The sequence below is a fragment of the Anas acuta genome, chromosome 21 (assembly GCF_963932015.1).
Source record: "Anas acuta chromosome 21, bAnaAcu1.1, whole genome shotgun sequence".
NCBI lineage: Eukaryota > Metazoa > Chordata > Aves > Anseriformes > Anatidae > Anas > Anas acuta.
Window position 1 is genome coordinate 6,698,855 of NC_088999.1, and position 16,888 is coordinate 6,715,742.

The window sequence follows — 16,888 nt, forward strand, 5'->3', positions numbered from 1 at the left end:
TGGCTGCAAAGAAAGGACGTGGGTCTGGCTTCTCAGCAAGGCTGCCATGAGTGATATGCTGCACACTGCATTCAAAGACCCAGGAGACAACATGTTTCATCTTCAAACTCTGAGGATTTTCAGCTGGCTGGCCACAGCTGTGGACTTGCTGTTTTCTCCCAACCTGATGACTCCTTTCTTTTTTACCCCCTGTTCTCTCCAGACTGCTGTTGCTGCAAAGGATAAAAGGAAGATATCAAAGCCTTCAGGTTTGGTTTCTTGGCAATCCCTCCTGACACTGTCATAGGAACAGACATCTCCAGCGGACTTATTACACACCAGAATCTTCTTTGTAAGAAAGGAGATCTCTCAGCTCCAGTTGTGATTACCTGAGCCATTTTTACAGCCCTTTCACCAAGCATCACTTCTACCCACAGGAGAGAAACTCAGACCTGGCTAAAGAAGGCTTGCTGGTAAGACATAATTGAGCATCCTCATGTTGGTCTGAACAGAAACGGCCTGGGAGAGGTAAGAAAGGGACAGGTGGTCACCTTCCCTGGTCAGCAAAAGACTTCGTGATACACTGAGATAAAGAGGAAAACAGAAAGAGACTTGACAATACCATCCTTGGCAACCCAAAATGCTCCCTGCAGTCCTTCCCTCATCCCACCCATGCCATGTGAAGAGAAATAATAAAGCAGGATGCCTCGCCATTGAGCCGGGGGAGGCAGACACAGGCACAGTACAAAGAGGCTTCTCAAAATGATCCTCTCTGTTTGGAGAGCAGCCTTAAAGAGATTTTTATGACCCAGGGATAGTGAACAAATCTATATTTGTATGCTGCAGAGCCAAAGAACCAACCCTAGACTCTATTTATAATAAGCGCTGCCAAACAACATTCAAAGCCGACCAGTTCCTGCAGCCAAAATGTGCTGGCTGCGTCCACCATGTCATAACCAGGTCCATCTGAATTGGCCTGAAAAGCTCTTCTGCCAGGCGAGAGCAGGAGAGGGAGAAGGAGAAACTGCCCCATAGTTTGGCCCAAAACAGCAACCCCAGCGCATCTATAGCCTTATTATGCAAAATGCAAGCAGAGGAAAAATTAAGTCAAAGGGGAAAGAAAATTATTTTCATTTGTGCCAGCATCATTCAATAGAAGCTGCTTTTTCTCTCCCTGCAGCAATCATTTTGTTGTTGAGCTGGGCTTTTTTTTTTTTTTTTTTTTTTCCTCCTCCATCCCCAACACTTCTGCATTTTGTTTTGGATAAACCCTTCGAAGAAAGTTCAGCCAGCGGCCCCCAGCAGAGTCCAGCACCTCAGTGCCCCGTTTACTCCCCCTCCTTGCTCACTGGGGCAGTTCATGGACCTAAAGGGATCAGAGCCTTGCTCTCCTGTGCACTGGACAAAAGTGGTCTTCCTCAGGATTTTCTTTCTGGTTTTCAGGGGAAGACACCCTGTGGGACTGGGGAGCTTGCAGTGCTGTTGATGTTTAAAAGGCAATGAGCACAGGAAACTGAAGGGGGAATACTGCTTGCTGCTGAATAATATTTCACTGCTCAACTAACCGAGCATGTTGTATTTTTAAAGCTGGATATGATGTGCTCCGGGCATTCTTTCACAGGTTCAGAAAGGAAGAAAAAAAATCTCTTTTCCTCACCAGCAACTCTCCCCAGTTACTGAAACATTCACCTGAACTGCTTGTTCGTTTGCACCTCCAAACCACCCCCATGATCGGGAAGCTCAGCAGCAGGTTTTCCTGTCACCAAGCCACATTCCTGCTACCTGAACAGAACATCAGGCTGCACGAGAAGCCCTCCAGAGTATTTTAGGTGAGTGAAGGCAAGAGCTAACTGAAATTTAGAGATCTGTGTTTAGACTAGATGCACATACAGACTAGGTCCATCATCAGTTCAGGTCTATTGAATATTTCCCACCCGTGAAACTATCTCTGTACTCTCACTGGGAGAATTTCTGGTCCCGTGTTACATTTTGGCTAGCGTTTTCCTGCCTAGACAAATGGTGTTAAGGACTAGGCACTAAAAGGACTGTGGACATGGACCACCATCAATATTAAGTTGAGAATTGAAGTATTTTTCTCTACACATCAGATTTTGTTGAAATCTTTCTTCCAAAAACTCTGAAGTTACTCCTCTCATTTATCACTTGAACTTTACAGACCTTTCAGCCCTGCTTCCACTATATTGTACTTTGCAATAAACAATACTGAGCAATAACACAACATCTCAGACTTGATGTTTTATGATTGACTGCCACACAGCCGGTGTATGTTCAGGGGCAGTGTGAGATATTCATACAATACAATCACTCTGCTGACAGATACATATTTTAAATTGCTTTTATGGCTAGGCAGATGCAAGTCAGACAGAAGTCAGTTCTCCATCTTACGCTGGTGAAACTGAAAGATGCTTCACCTATAAATACAAAACAACCTACTATGAATTCTTCCTTTCTATAAAAAGATATGCTAGCTATTTGTCTGTGTAGTCTTCCTTTTATTTTCTCAGCTGGTACTAAAATGGACAGAATGCAGAATTACTCCATTGCTACTTTGCTTGACACAAAAGGACTTGAAACGGACATTTTTTTAGAGGACGTTCTTCTAATAAGCATTGCTTCCTGTGGCTTCAGCTCACTTGCTGTTTCACTAGTTACATCAACTTGGTCCCCCAGTAAAGAAAACCACATCTAGCCCATACAGCATTTGTACTTCTCATGACCCAATGCTAGCAGTTCCCAGTTTCAGGGATTTATCAACAACCCCGTATTGACTTCTCACTCCTCTGCTGCTTGCTGATTCTTTATGCCCATCTTCATGCTGTTTCTGTGATGCTGACTGTGATCTGCTCCCTAGATAAAAAACTTTGGAGAATGAACCTGGTAGTCCCTAAAACCGTGTTGCAGTTCCCCATTAGACATCTTTGACCATGGCTTCCATCTTCACACACTAAATACTCACAATACATAAAACTTAATGACTTGCTGCAGTTGCATTAACATACATCCCTGGCTGGTGCGTGTCAAGTTCAGAATAAAGCATGGGATTGGCAGAGGAGGTATAATCCTAGCACAGCATGTGATTAACAACTGTTATCGCTGCTATGAAAACAGGAACTTTGGTGAGTAATTATCGAGCTAATAGAGACACTGGGTGCCTCAGCAGGAGAAGATAAAGTGCTACACTGGCTCTTTGAAAGTAGAAGCCTATAGTAAGCACGTGGCTAGAGCCCAACAGCTAGAGGGAAGCACGCAGAGGCAGGGCTGACAGGTGGCTTGCTCAGATCCCCAGCAGGTACCGCAGACCCCACTTGCACCGACTGACCCCCTAACGCCTGTATGTAGAGTTAGCAAAATCTTATCGGATTATGGTTAATGTTGTACCCACTGCTAGCTCAGCAACATCAGAGGAATGCAGTTCTCAGCCCTTTGCAGCCTAAGCTTTTGCTTTCTCCACCTCCAAGAGTCATTTGAGCTCATCGCCTTCTGCTCAGAGCTGGTATTCCAAAGCCTTCTGGATCAATTTAAATCATTAAATCTTCACTGAAATCACCAGTTAAAAGTCCAGCCACAAGACTCAGACCACCACTGACCACGAATTTCTTCCTGGGATCAGCTGTGCCCACACCTGCAGACACTTCACTGATGTGCCTGAGCCGTGCTCCCCAGGGGTGTAGGAAACTGCATCCCTGGGCACTACGGGCTCTCATTTACAGGGCTGCACGATGCGCCTTCAGCCATTATATGACTAGTGATTTAAATCACCTAAAAATGGCAATGGGTTGAAGCTCAAGGAAAAGGGAAAAGCAGAATATAATATGTACAAACACAGACATACGAAGGAAGAGAGCACCTCTGGGTTAGGAAAAAAATCAATAATTGCCTTGTCAGTATGACACTTTCTCTAAGAATGAATGTTCAGTGACCTTAATGTCCCTTAAAAATGTACATGTACTGTCACTGAATCAATGTTCAAAAGCTTAAAATCTTGTTTTCCCTTTGTGTTAAAGTCCTAAGAGAGGAAGGACAGATTGAGCTAATCCTTACCCTATGGTATATGCTTCAGTCAAAAATGACTCCTTTTTCCCTGCAACTGCTTTGAAGGTGCTCTATAGCACATCACAACAAACACATACAGAGACCATTTTTAAAAACAGCATCGAAGACATACATACCAAGATGCAAAATCATAAAAACAAAATTAAACTGATATTAAACTGATATGATTTCATCCTACCAGTCAGCACTGGCAGTGGTGGGTAGATGCCATTTCTTTGTGGCTTATTTTTTTATTTAGGGTCAGTGCTACTTTTCATATGATTTGGCTTAGTTACTACTTTGGTAAGGTTGATTTACCTTTTTTTTTTTCTTCTTCTTTCTTTCTTGTACATCAATCTCTAAAAGCTACTTTGATTATTTTGGAGGGGAGGGGTAAGGCTGGATGATTGCATTTGCATTTCTTGTAGTGCAAGGAAGTCTCTCATTGTGAAGAAAAACCTCAGTCTGCATCCTGAATTCACACCAGCATAACAAAGATCACATCCTACCCAGATTTTTCAAAGGTGATAAGAAAGCCTGCCAAACATCTTGAGATCAGACCGTGCTATTCCCTGTAACACCATCAGCTAAAAATAATCTAGCAGCAAAATTCTAGTTTTTAACTGAAAAATAAGCCAAAGGAAAAAATAGTCAATCTCCTCTGGTGCTTTTTTGAAATTAAAAGTGTCAAGAGGAAGATCTGCCAGAATTGAGGCATGTCCCATTTTAAATTTTCAGATACTACTTCGGTGGCTCCTTGCCTCTGCCTTCCGTGGCTATTTGCTGCGGGGTGCAATGTGGCGGGGCTCTCAGGAACTCAACAGTTGTCTTCCTTCTCCAGGAGACTATTTTAAGCATATTCACTCCAAGTGAAACATTGAATCCTCTTTTGTTAAAAATCACGACACTAGCAAGATCAAGAAAAACAGAACTAAGGAAGATAAATACCGTAAATATTTTAAACCAGCTACCTAAAGCAGATTAAGGTTACATGATGTTCTTAGAGGTGCAGATCATGCCAATAAAAATAATTTACTAAGCTACCAACAGCACTGCAATAGGCAACAAGCATTTCTTCAGCCTGTTTTGTGCCCTCCCAGGTGAAAGCACTGAGGGTCTTCAGCAGTGTCACATCAGCTTAATTACGGAGTGGGAGACTAGAGACCAACATTCCCAGTAGGTTACTGGAGTCTGCTGTGAAGTGCAGGCAGTGCAAACCACAAGACCATCTTCCATCACAGAAAGCCCAATGCAGGGCACAGACCCTATGAAAATTGTTCACTGAAAGATAGACAAAACCCTTTTTTTTTTTTTTTTTTTTGGTGTGTCATATCCTCAACCTTAAAATGGCTTTTATTGCCACACCAGGAAAAAACAGTTATTTCCATTACGGGTTTTCACAGGAAGTGAAAAATAAAACAAACAAAAAAGCAACCAAAACAAAACATGAAAACCAGTAACATAATTTTGAACAAAAGAGCACCTTAAAGATTGCCTTTCTCTCCAGAATCCTGCAAGGGAGACGTGACATGGCAATGCCAGGACAGACTGCCTGGGTGGGGGACAGGCTTCTGAACTCTGCTGCACTCACTGATGGCTCTAGGCGAGTTTCAGTTAATTCCTTCACTTTATTTTCTGCATCTTTGCAAGGGGTTAATGCAGCATTTTTATTTTTTATTTTTAAGCATTTGAAATCTTTATAGATTGCCATCTAGATGAGAAGAGTCATGTTACAGTACCGTGTTATGATGGGTCAATTTTTCATCCCTCAGACTATTATCAGCGCAAGTAGAGAGCGTGGCATGATGTGTTGGTTATCCCTTTCGAGCCACTTCTGAAGAATTGTTTCCAAAGCTGCTGTAGCTTGAGGTGTCTCTTTTCACCATTTCAGGCTTTTTAATGCTTGACCCGACCACCCTTCTTCTTTCTACCACTGCAATTATACTAATGGAGGACCACAAGGCTTATGCAATTAAGCTATTTCTCCCCTTCTCTCTCAAAGCACAGCGGAGCAAGGCAAAGCTGCTCTCCTTGCCTGCCTGATTTCCTGCCTCAGTTCCCACTGGAGAAGCAGGCCTGGGCTCCCCCCTTCTCAAACACACATCTCAACCTGTTTTGGACTTCAGGAAACGCAAAGTCAGCTCCGCTCTTAACCAAGTCAGGCCTTACTCTGCAATTCCTCTCCAGGTGAAATAAACATAAAACCATCACACCATCGTGTCATGCTGAAGTTATAAAAATAAACCTTCCCCCTACCTCCAGGGTGACTGAAGGCAGCAGTGGCACCTAACTGTCAATTTCTGAAAAGCAGGGGTAGCTTAGCATATATTAGCAAGTATTAAAACAAAAAAATACCTCTAATTTGAGCAAGGAGAGAACGTGCTTTATTTCCCTTGTCACGAAGAATGGTGAAGATGCTTTCTCCCTCCTCCTCAGTAATTTCTACCCATTTCCCTTGGCTTGCTGTCCCTTCCCTTTAGTCACTCGAGACATTTGCATGGTCCATTTTTCCCTCGAGCATAAATGCTCTTGTACTTTATATGTCCTAAAGTGTTGCACGTGAACCACTTTGCATCCACAGATACAGACCAAGTCTCTGCTCCAAAGGCAACAGCCTGCACAGAGCCTGCAGGGCAGAAGATTCGTTCTCAGCCCTCTGCACCAGCACCATAAATGAGACTTACCTCAAGGACTTGAAGGAGTCGCTGCTCAGCCAGAAGTGCCATCAGGCAAATCCTCTCTTATCTCCTTGCCAAAGGTTCTCCCACACGTGCTCCTGCCGAGGCCAGGACCCGACACAGCTGTGAGCAGGTTTCATTCTGCAAGGGGAGAGAGGGGAGCTGGAAGCACTGCACAGCTGTGCAGAACAGCAGGTGGGGGAAGAAAGCATCTCCCCCCCAAGCTGCACTGCATTGCAGGCCAAGGGTGCGGTCATGAAGGCTCTGAATCCAAGCTTCGTGCTCTCATTGCTGCCTCAAACTACAGCCATAGCACAAATCTCACAGCTTTGAGAACAAAGTCAGTCATGACGTTTTGCAAGATTATGACCTATCAATCTGTATCAGAAAATGTTCCTCATCACCAAGACATGTTCTAAGGAGCGTCCAAAGTCTGGCGTGCATTGACATGTTTATTTACTGTACAAAGACAGTTTGATCTGCTTATTATAACTTAAAAAACAAAACAAAACAAAAAAAAAACACACAACACAAACAACACATCAGTCCCAGCTGGTCATCAAAGTCTCTTTTGCCAAGGCAGTAACATGCTGGCCTCCTGTGTTCCCCATTAAGAATAGCTGTGCCCCTCCCCAATTAACCTCGTTATTTTGCTCAGGGGGAACTTCATCTGCATCCTTCCCTTAAGGGGCAATGATGTGGCGTATTGTGTTCCTTATTCCCAATTCAGTTGCTGAAAACTAACTTTCTACTTTCTAGTAAAGTCTCTTAATTTATTTTCTATTTTAATTACCTGCTTTAACATCAGATTCCTCCCGCAGTTCAGTATGCCATCCACCATCCTGTCTGCACTCCCACTACCTGACACGCTGGGCTTCACGGATTTTTCCCTTATGCTTAAGTCAAACGACAGAAGCAGTTTGAACAGGGAATGCCAGAAAGGCATGTCCTGTGCTCAGGAATCAGTTCAAGGGGCATGGAAGAGAACTGGATGTGTAGGTGGGAGCCTGCAGTTTGGGGATGAAGCTGCTCAAGGTTAGAAGACCAACGTGGGGGTCACAAGTATGTGGTGGCAGTGATGTGCACGCTGTGGTTGTGCCACCAGATGCCCCTCACACCAAGCCTGCTCACGTCAGAGGGAACTTAAATCGAACCAAAGCGACTTCTATCAACAAACCTACCCCATTACTGAAATTGGTATTTTTCTTCCCTTGTGTTTTCCTGAGCCATTCATCACAGTGCCTTTATACTGCAGCTGGTATATTGCAAATTGTCCTCAGCTGCCAATCAAGCTTCAAGAAACTTCATTATAAATGAAACAGAGCTTCTAAAACAAGATAGAACACAAATACAAAAAAGCAAGGTGGGAGGAAAGCAGATTGTAAAAATCACCAATTTTTCCCATCTAATACTTTCATGTATTTATTTCCTTTGGAGGACGTTTTCTGCCAAAGAGTGATAATGAAAACAAATATGTATTCCAAACAGCCTAGATACATCAGTTCTATTTCTCCAGGAGACTTCTTGTGTAGAGCTCACAACTAGCTGCATATACATTGTTCTGATATAATGATTCTGCAGAGCAGAACTTTTCTTTGAATTCATTGGATTTTCTTATCCTTTGATATTCTGCAGTCCAATCAAGTACTCAAAGCTAATGGTGTAATGTCTGCTACTTCAACGCTCTTAGCTACCTCCTCTCCCTGCAGTGCCAGAATAATTTCAGAAACAAAACCGCACTGATCTGGATACTTGCAGGACCCGTGAGTTTTATTAGTGCTGCCATTCGGGAGCAGGACAGAATTATCTTCATTATACAGATGGAGAATGGAAGCAAAGGGATGCTTGCCACAGCCGTATTGCAAGTATTTACAATTTAACCTGCTTCTGAGCTAGAGCACAGGCATGTCGGCTAGGTACATTGTGTGCAGGACATGGGGAGGAAGATGGAGGCAGACCTGTCTGAACATCTCAGTTTCAAGCTGGGCATCTGTCTTTACAAGAGATTCCCATGGATGCTTTTCCTTACCTCAGAGTAGGTCAGCAGGCATGGAAAGGCAGCAAACCCACCAGACCAAGACAGACCCAAGGAATTGTGAACATTTGGGGCAGGGGAACGGGCTGTGTCCCCACCCCTTTTAGGCTCAGTCCTTCTGCACTGTGAACTCCTGCAGCCTGGACATGGGACAATGACATTGAGGAGCCCACGGGGCCAGCCAAGGAGCTGCTCTAGCCCTTGGAGCTCCCTGCTCAGCCTGGCAAGTGTAAGGGCATAGCCCTGCTGCGTGTGCTTCTCTGGAACCACCACTCACCTCTGCTCCCAAACGCCGTGCCGACCTCTGGGGTGAGGGGAACAGACTTCTGCTGTAAGCCTGCACATCTCTAGAAAGGGAAAGACAAAGGACTGTGGGCCAGATGCAACATCTTAAAGAGAAAATAACTACAGTTGTGGGGAATAGGATGGCAGTTTGAGAGACATCTGGTTTTTGGATATAAAAAAGGATCTTTATTTCTGCTTTAAAGCACCCATAAAACCTTAAGGATCTGTGAGAGGCTAGAATAAATGCAATAGACCTTTCTATAGTGTGTGCAGAAGGATTTAAGTGCATTTTTAATTATTAAAACCATGAAAATAGCATATTTATCTCTGCCGCAGAATCCTCCTACCACAGTGATGTTTCTGGAGATGCAGCAAAGGGCCCTCTTTGGTGGAGGAGGGTCCTTCAATGAAAGGAAAGGAAATTCCACCAGCAAATCAGATCATTATTTTTTGCAATTTAGAAAGGTTTCCTAAAGGGGTGGGTCAGGTCACTAAAGGAGCTGTGCTAGCAACAACAAAAATTTGAGGTCTTTCCAGAAAGCAAAAGCAGTCTTAAACTAACATAGATGGAAATTACTGTCATCACCTTGAGCCCCTGAAAAGGGTTTCTGTGAAGATAAAGCATCACAGAGGACAGACAAGTGTTAACTACATTAGTCAACTGCACATCTGTGGCTGGCAGGACACTTTCACTCAAAGCAAGCTGTTCCCATAAAGAGAAGAAAAACCACCAATCTTCATCTTTGCCTTTGGATAATTTCATATTCTTTTGTAGGTGGGCCCTTAAACCTCTTGGTTCCTGTAACTGCAAAAATAAAGATAACAAGAGTCTTCATCTACAGGACAGACATACCGTGAGCATGATTTAATTGAACTCTAAAAGATTCACATCTGCTGATAATGAAATCCTGCTGAGTTCCAATAAGCAGCTAAATCTGTCCAAGGAAACCCAGGGAATCCTTGGCAAAAGGAGCAGAAAATTCAAAGCTCATTCCCCAGGTCAAGACTGGAATACTTTTGCTCTGTTAAAAAAAGAAATAATTTACTCACTAGTGCAGAAGAACACATGTAGAAGGAAAAATATAAAATGAATTAGCCTTCCCAAACAAAATAAAAAAATTAACACCATTATCCAAAAAGCAAATAATTCCTGGGTAGATAAAGTAAGTGTGTGTGCGTGTATTCAAACCCCAGAGCACTGAAGACAGTAAGGCACTTTTCTGCTCAGAAGTAAAATGCCTTTTGAAAAGGTTTTGAACTCATTTGCGGATAATAAGTTACAGCTTCCAAATGAGTGTAGCATAAATATTTTACATGACATACAATAAGCTTTGTGTCGAGAGCCTGGAAAACATGGGGGTTTTATTTGCCATCACAGTGGAAGAATCAATTTCAATTGATCAGCTTCCACAGCAGAAGCAGGTGCTGTTTGTGTGCGTCCGTTGATGTAGTTGCTGCTGTTGGTTTCAGTTGAGCTCTTTAACTGTGGAAACATCTTTTTTGTTGCACAAGTAGCAAACAGCAGTCACTTCATACAATCTAGGGGAATATGTGTACAATTCCACAGAAGCTTGGTGCTGGAGAAGCTTTTGAAGTGATTAGGACTTGATTTGAAACACTGCTGGGAAAGCTCATGACTGTAAAGAGCGAGGCCATGTGCTTATTTATTTCATAGGACATTACTTATCTAATAGGCTCTTAAAGGCTAACCCAAGACCTGACTTTCACCTCTACAGACTAGTATTCTCTCTCAGATGGCTCAAGTTCCCTCCATATTACAGTAATGAGGAGAATGCAGCTGAGATCAGGTCCTGCTGGGCTTCAAGCAACAGAAAATCCCTGCCCCTGGGACGTTATAGTCTATGTATGACAGAGTACAACAGGATGAAAAAAAAAATCAAGTTCTCCAATTTCAGTAGCTAGAAAACTGCACCAACTACAACCTGCTACTTGTCTCATCCTAGCACAACTATATGAAGCCCAACAAAATTAAGAGTTGCCTCTGCAACTTACATTTCACTTAAATTTGCCATTTCAATACTAACAATTCAGCTCTGATGTCCCTACGTTGGGAAAGTCACTAAAAAGAGAGCAAGTGACCTCTAGGGTCCTGACTGGCACCAGTGGCTGGAACAGCTCATGCACACTGTGTAAGCACAGACCTGCACTGCAGACCAGGGGCATTTTTTGTTCTACCATCAAATCAAAGCTAAGTGCCAAACCAGTAGCAAAGCCAGGACAAAAGTCACAAGAGTCCTTCAGTTCTCACCCTTTGCATTTCCTAGAGCACACTTCCCTCTGAGCCTTATTAAATATAATTGCTTAAACAAGGACAGCTATTTTTACATTTCAATTTATCTTGGCAAGTGTCTAAGCAAAGAAACATGAACAAAAGGAACATGTCTTCAGCTGATCATAATGCCATCAAATTAAGAGAGTATATTCTTTAAACATGGCAATGCCTGTCTCTGCCTGATCAGACCAAAAACGTGTTTCGACAATGGAAAACACAAAGTGCATTAGCAGGAGTGGAGGTGGAAGTGAGGTGCATCAAGAGGAGTGAAACAAGCAGAAAGCTAATGAGTATGAAGACTTTGACAAATCACATCCCACTCAGCCAAGTCGCACTCAAATACATTGTTTTCATGTGGGAACAACAGAATGTTTCAAGGGTTTTTTAATATAATTAAAGCAGGACAAAAATTGAGATTCACCACAGACTATCATCCTGAACCAGGAGCTGTACCTAAACTCATCATATGGCTATTGCCTTAACTGACAGTTTCCTCTGGATGTCTTGTCACTTTTCTGTCTATCCATTACACAGCAAAAAGGCCTATATTCCGTCTCAGCAGATAACTGCACCCCAAAGACTTCGGAAAAGCTACAGGAGACATCAGCTAGGAACATGGTTGAGTAGTCTTCATGTGGAGTCTCTATGTCACTGTGTGCATCTGTAAGACATTTCCTGGACGGGGCACGACTCACCATCCTGATGCAGCAATTGCTGAATGCTGCATTATGCTGGCTGTCAGATGAGATGATCTTGCAGTTGATTCTGGCCTTAAAGCTCAGACTCCCACAGACTCTGTGGCATCATTTCCCAAGATGCGCGTGCTAAAATTAGCAGAAGGAGGTGTTCTGACATGAGTTCTCCCTCATGGCAGGCTAATTTCAGAAACTGTAGCTACTTACCATGAAAACATTGCGGTCAGAAGTTTTACAGGATTCCAGATTTCTTATACATTTTGTTGCTGTATGGACAAAAAAAGATACCGACTTGCCCCTTCAATTTCATCAGCTGTAGTTAGAAATGATAGAGAACAGTAGGAGCAAGGAAGCAGTTCCAACTCCACAACAATTTTGGAAGTATTGGAGCTCCCATCCAGCCTCATTTAGAGACTGAAGTTTACTCATATTCCAGCTAAACCGTCTTTACCAAGGTACACTTGTGTGAAGGGAGCATATTTGGGTGAAGACATTGAGCCAGGAGCTCCACCTTGCTAGTTCCAGCTGTAGTATCTCACACATAAGCTACATTATGTAATATACATAGAGGCACGTAAGATACACAAATATTTTAAGGTCCTTAGTTCAATCCCGAGTGTATTTGCTGAAGTTATAGCTGACACATTATCTTATTCAGACAGCGCCATTCCCTGTGCGGGATTCAGAAAGACACGGTGTGGGATTCATTTCCACCGTTCATTGGAATTGTCTCCCCTAATAGCAGCAAAACAAGAGAAGAAATAAATAAAGCCAAGACAGACACAAAATAGAAATTACCTCAGTGATAAGCATCCTTCCCTGGAAACAACCTCATTTGCTTCTCTCCTCATTTATTAAACACTTTTATTGCAGTACCGCATTTAGAAGGGGAAAAAAAGGCTTTTTATATTGCTGCTGAGCTCCAGTTCTACTGCTGCCACAGGGTCACCGTCTGCACTCCCATTTCACTGACTGCCTGTGCCTATAGATATTGTAATTAATGATACTGAGGACTCCTTCAGCGTGCACCTAGTCACACTCATTTTTGCAGCATCTCTCTAGGCTCCAGAAGCCCTCACCACGCTGAGGCACATCAGGATTATACCAATAACCCACAAGCCAGGCTGGAGCTCTTCATTGCAGTGATGCAAAGCCAGGACATGCATCACCTCCCAGAGGCTTTGGGTTTCCCAGGGCATCTTCCTCAGGCTCTTCTCAAAGGCATCCCAATTGTCTTCTTTCCTGCTAGATACTTCAGCAGCATTGCAGCCAACCTCTCTACAAGAGGCTGCCACTCCTTCACCTTTTTTCAGGTTTCCTTATCCAGCTGCAGATCACAACCAACTCAAGGAAGTTCCCAAACATTCGTCAAAGGGTTTTGGAATGACAGATACCAAAGACACAGAGTCAGACAACAAAAGGATAAAGTAGAAGAAGAAATGGATGAAACCACATAGTCCAGAAGTCAAATCAGGAAAAAAAAAAAAAAAAAAAAAAAAGAGAACAGTGATTGATTATTTTTTTTCCTTTAAGTCTCAAACTCAAAACATAAAATGAGAACTCTGGGCAAAGAAGCCTGATACCAACCCAGAAGCAGAGTTGCAAACCCCTGCTAAGTAAAACAGCTGAAAGTCTGCTTAGTGTTGGCATGCAGCAAAAGGAGCACAGCTAGTTTCTAGCATGCCGGTTTGGACTTGGCTGGTCTCTCAGTTAAACCAATTTGGTTTCTGCCTGTAAAGTGAACAACTTTACTAAGGAAGAAATCAAAGGAGAATTAACGTGGAGCATCCAGAAGAAATTTCCATCCACAACATACCTCTCGTTCATTCTCTGTGTCTGCCTCATTAAGGAGGCTTCAATGAAATCTTTTCAAAAAACACACAGCACAAAAACAATGAAGTGATTGCGGTTTGCAAGGAAGTGGGATGCAATTAGCATATGAACATCAAAATGTTTCTGCAATTTCCATTTGCTGTGTGTTGTCTACATCTTTTCACATTCCTACTGCTTTTTTCCTCCCCAATTCTGTTCCAATTCCGACCCCTTAGCTAAAATCCAAGGTTAAAATAAACAACGACAAAGAAATTGTTCCAGTGAGTAGTCCCAACCAGCACCAACTCACACTGAATTGCACATGAGAGTTACCTGCTACCACCATAGCACCAGCTAATGATGGATGTACTTTTGTTGGGGCCCCATTCAAAGTGATCTTTGTTTATGTGCATTGCAATACAGAACTGAGTAAATTAACGTTCCTTTTGGTCTGTGCTTTGCTCGATCTTAAAGCATTTGAGTGTAACAATTTGGTTAATCTCTCAAATTTCCTGCAGTTATCCTTTGTGTTTGGGCTGCACAACAGCAAATAGGGTTACCGTTAATAAATTGGCTTCAGGGGAGGGAAGGAGAGAAGACAACAAGAGAGGGAAGGGAAATTCGGCAGTTTTTGCCTTGTCCTTTTATCAGTGCAGACTTCTGGTTAGCAGCATTACAGACCACAAGAGGTAGAGCAAGATTTAGAAAACTAAGCAATCAGGTCTCCTCAGTTAGGAAAAAGTATTCTCATACACAGAAAACAAAATTGATGGAAGGAAAGGATGTGAGATCAGCTATTTCTTTATAGATTTAAAAATTTATTCAACCTAGGAGATGCACAGTTAAAATTATTTTTCTATTCCAGAATTTGCATAAAGGCTAGGTTTTTGTCCAAAAAAATATTCTTTAGCCCTGATGTTTGAATATCCAATAAAGGTCTTTCACCTTTTTTCCCCCCCTCAAACTATTACAGTGCTTCACTTTTCTGAGCAGGTCTCTGTCTATAGCATCCTGAAGTGACAGAGGCATATGAGAGAAGGCATCCTTGTTCACACCGTGCGCAAAGAGCCCAGACAGGTGAGCCAAAATTTTCAGTGAAGTAAAACAAAAAAAGCATTTGGTCTTCTCTGTGCAAAGGACTGCAATCCTCTGCATTTTGTAATAACACAATAAATCAGAATCAACTGCTGCTTGTATTCTGCAGGGCTACAGGGGAGCTGTTTGAGGAGACAAAGAATTGGGGCCCATGATTTAGCACCATTGAAACTGGTGCTCAGAAACCCTGGAGCACAGAGTACTGTTCAGGTAATGTTAGAGCAGAGAGAGGTGAATAAATGTCACTACAGAGCCCTAGAAATACTGTCAGAAGAAACAGACCCATAGTTGAACATAGTGATAAAGAAATAGCTATTTATACTGCAATCTGCTAGAGAACAGCCCAACAGGGTTTTGATTTGCCCCAGGACAGGTCACCTTCTGATGCAGTGTGACTGACACAAAGGTGCTCTGCTGGGAACAGAGGTTGGGTGACTGGGGATTGCACACAACCTGCTCACAAAGCTCTCAGCTCTAGGCCTCCGTCTGCTTTGAGAAAGAATCCTCTGCTCAGGCCAAAACAGCTCAGATGTGCAGTTATTCTGTAGCCTGGCATTTATCAGCTCATTAAATAATCAATAGTTACCTTACGAGACTGCTTCCTGTTTCCTCCATCTAATTCGGCATGATCTTTGCTTCCCTAATCATGGGAGGATGCTTCTTTTAGACTGAATTAGCAAATGCCAGTGTGCCCTTCCAGGCCCTGATGTTTCAACTTGGCGCACACCAGATGGAAGGATGCTGACTGCTATGTTGAGCAGTTAATAAACATTTCTCTCCAGACACCTGGGCTACTTTCTGTTTCCTCTACACATTAAGAGCATTTCTTTTACCCCATCCTCCACCTCCCCTGCTCAATCCACTGACTCACTTGCATCCTCTAGGTCAGGTTTAAGTACAGCTCCCTCGTGCAGCTCGATTGCCTTTATTCTGGCTGCACACCTCGGTGCCACCAGCAGCCAGGACACTGCTTCCCGTGCAAGTGCTTTATGCAGCATCTGCACCATCCCTGTCCTGATAATCCATGCAACACCAGTTGTTAGAGGCGCTGAAACACCTGCCAACCTTTCATTTTACTGTCAAAAACTGCCTACTTCAGGCAAAAGAAACAATCCCCTTGTAGCCATGCAGGACATTTAAAACAGGCTTTTTGTGTTAGAACTGTATAGCTGGAACTTAGGAAACAACTCCATTAGTTAGTGCCAACGAATGCAGTCCTTACAAAGGTGAAGAGAAGAGCTTCTCTTGCTCTCTGAGGCTTGTAAAGAATCTACCTTAATGAAGAGGCACTGGAAAGCAATTCAAAGCCCACGCAGCCCTGAAGTGGCAGAGTGCTGCATGTGAATTCCAGCCTGGGTGTGCTGCCATCTGAGCTCAGGACTGTTCCTGCTCTCCAGCAGTCCCTCGTCTCCCATTTTCTGATCCCTGAAGGTTCTTCTGGGTCCCTTTTGCTCCGCAGTACATTACATGTTGCTAAGCGGTGGATCCTGTGCCCGTACGGCTGTTCCATGGAGGGGGTCCCCTCTTCCCCAGTCAGAGCTGCAGGGAAGATCATTCCTGCCCTGGTTGCAATACATGCCAGAGAAGGTTAATAAATATTTATAGGCCTAAATGCTCAGAGGTGCAAACAATCACGTCTTTTGCAAATGTCACAGAACATGGTATAGTCTAGGCAGATCCCCAAGCGCCAAACTATGTAGTCAGATCCTGCTTTTGCTAATGCAAACAAAGAACATTAACTGCAACTTCCCAGAGCATGTGAAAGTCAGTGCATTAACCAAGCTGCCACTCCAAACAAAGCAACAGCCCCTTCCAGGCCTTTTGGCCACTCCAGCTACTGCTGTTACTTAAAGCAGAGCAACAACAAAAGAACACAAGCACTTCCAGAACCCACTGGGCACTGGATGCCCCTAGCAGACAAGTCTCTGCCCTAACTGGCTTGCAGACTAAGTACAAAGAGCAG

At 43.3% G+C, this 16,888-nt stretch overlaps 1 protein-coding gene across 1 annotated transcript in view; it reads right to left on the reverse strand.

Moving 5' to 3' along the window:
- LOC137842910 (gap junction beta-5 protein-like) overlaps nucleotides 1-16,888 on the reverse strand; it is a 165,453-nt gene that overhangs the window by 128,766 nt on the left and 19,799 nt on the right. Inside the window, exons 2-3 of the mRNA XM_068657566.1 lie at nucleotides 9,023-9,092; nucleotides 6,717-6,851 (exon numbers count right to left, since the gene is read on the reverse strand). The gene's annotated coding sequence lies outside the window, so the exon portion shown is untranslated. The remainder of the gene's footprint in view (nucleotides 1-6,716; nucleotides 6,852-9,022; nucleotides 9,093-16,888) is intronic.